Consider the following 2,500-nt stretch of genomic DNA (forward strand, 5'->3'; position numbering starts at 1 on the left):
AGTTAAATTTATTTTTTAATGAAAAAGATCAGCTGGAAAACAGTTGATTTAAAATGTTTAATTTTCCTTCCAAAGAACGACAGCAGTCAAAACATTTCAGTTATATGATTCGTAAATATTTGTGCATTTAAAAATAGTAGTTTATAAATGGATGTTAATATGGGAATTATGGCACTAAGGTTGTGGACCACAGGGCTGTAACTAGTCGTTCTCAAATAATCTCCATTTTTCTGAAGTAATGTGTGTGTCAAGCATGGATTGGATATAGGGTTTGATTATTTTGCCAAAATTCATTTCTCTGCTTATACGCTGTGCAGTGTATTCTGTTAAAGGAGTTTGAAGTTAGTTTGCCAACGTGGTTGCCTTTTCTAGGTTACTTTTTTTTTTCTTTCCATCTTTTGATTTTTGCATTAAGCTGGGTATTTTTCAAACACCCCTGACGTGTAGTTGGTTAAGATCAGATTTTATGGGATGTCCACGTGTACCAAGTAGCCCGGTGTGCCAGGTAGCCTGGTGTGCCAGGTATGTGGATGAAATAACATGAATAGAGATGCTGGGGTGAATTTGATCTCCACACCAGGTAGACTTCATGCCCCCAAGGGTTTTCAGAGGGCCCTCTGAAAAAGGGTGAGACAGGTCTTCAATCTGTCTGTAGGTACTGGGTGGGAAGGTCTCATCTACCTGGTTATGGACCAATGTTCTTAGCCGAATCCCGAAGGGATGTGTGACAGCTTGGCAGTATGGAGTGACAGGGAGACACGTGACCCATGGAAGTCAGCAGCAGAGGCTGGCTGAGACACAAAGTGTCCTGTCTCTGAGGTGGCCTTGTGCAAACCCAGGAAATTACAATACAGGTAAAAGGGGAGTGTGATGAGGGAGGGAGACCAGGTGAGGCAACCTGCTTCCTGCCAGCTCAGCTCACAGCCCAGACACCTCCTTTGCTCTCACACTTACATCCTCTGATTTGAACTCTTTTTCTTTCGAGAAATTTTGAAAAAGAAGCAACGCTTGCCCCGGTGATTGTTTCCCCGATGGTCCTCTTTAATGAGCACTTGTTGTATGCAGCGTCCTGGGCAGTCGCCAAACCGCCCAATCACTTTGCCGGGTCGCCCCAGTTAGAATGATAGTTATTACTGAGAACTTACTATGTCTCCTCCTGGGTCTGTTCACACTGAAGGAAGTTGTATTGTTATCATATGAGAAATGAGGATGTTGGGGTTCACAGGGGGGGCCAGGCATGAAGGGTACAGTTGCGTACAAAACAAAGTTCATGGGGGAGGCCGACAGCCAACAGAAAAATCAAGAGTTGTTTACTTTAGGATCCGTCGGTCTCGGGTAGGATAAAGAATAAAGAGTAGTGTGACTGGACAAGGGACACATGGTTGAGACCGGGACCAGGGTGGACCCAGAATTAGAAGCATCGGAGGTTGAACCTAAGCACAGTTCTCATGGCTCTGAAGACATCTCATTCTGGCTGCACTTCTAGTGTAATGAAAAGAAAGATGTTCGAGAAACCCCTTTAATTACTGGGGAAAAAAGCTTCTCTCTGCTGACCTGAATGTTGGTTGGGTAAGAAGAATGTTGGACCAGAAATTCCTGCTTCCAGGATGACTCTGGGGAAGTTATCTTGGACCCTCAGGGCTCCCATCTCTTTACTGAGACTGCCATGGCTCCACCCTGCACTACCTTCCTGGTTGGTGAACTGATTCATCTTCCTGGGGCTCTGCAGAGTGAAGACTGGGTTCCAACAGACTTGATAATGGCAGGGAGAAGGATCTGCTTGCAAGCTCCCTTCCTTAGTTGTTTGCAGGCCTCCGACCCTGGCTCCATGGACCTCTCCATAGGGCTGCCTAATGGCTCGGCGGCTGGCTTCCCCAAAGATAAATGATCTAGGAGAGACTGAGAGAGCACCCATAAAAGCTTGGAAGCCATGGTCTTTTTATAGTCCAATCTTAGGAGTGACATCTCATCACTTCTGCCATATTCTATTCATTAGAAGGAGTTTAGGTCTAGCCAATTCTCAAAGGGAGAGAATTACAAAGTGTGAATTCCTGCAGGCTGGGATGATTGGTGGCTGTTTTAGAGGCTGCCTGCTATAGTGATAGAAAGAAATAGTTTCTTAAACAAGATCGTTTACATAAAAACCAGAACCACACCTGGCACATAGTCTACTCCAGAGTTATCTATTTTTGTTAGCGTTTTCATTAGTCTTGAGTTCTAGTCTTTATTTAGACTCTTTTTGATTTGATTTTGATAACGCTCATGCCAAGAACATCTAATTACATGTACCTGTAAAAAAGGGCATTTAATATATCAAGATTTTGTTCGCTAGTTTGGAACAATGAGCCTCGTGCTTAACCACAACTGCCAGCAAGCAGCCTATGAATGCCAATTTGAAAGGCTGTCACTTGATAACTGTAGAACTGGCTCGTTCACTTGAAGATAAGGTGAGCATTGGGCATTGTGGAAAGAATATTTCTTCACTTCGTATTGATTACCA

General features: G+C 43.9%; 1 protein-coding gene across 1 annotated transcript in view; it reads left to right on the forward strand.

The window, feature by feature from the left end:
• Positions 1-2,500, forward strand: part of ATP2C2 (ATPase secretory pathway Ca2+ transporting 2) — a 68,794-nt gene that overhangs the window by 1,024 nt on the left and 65,270 nt on the right. The gene's annotated exons all lie outside the window — the stretch shown is intronic.

Source organism: Pteropus alecto, unplaced genomic scaffold, assembly GCF_000325575.1.
Source record: "Pteropus alecto unplaced genomic scaffold, ASM32557v1 scaffold7, whole genome shotgun sequence".
NCBI classification, from domain to species: domain Eukaryota; kingdom Metazoa; phylum Chordata; class Mammalia; order Chiroptera; family Pteropodidae; genus Pteropus; species Pteropus alecto.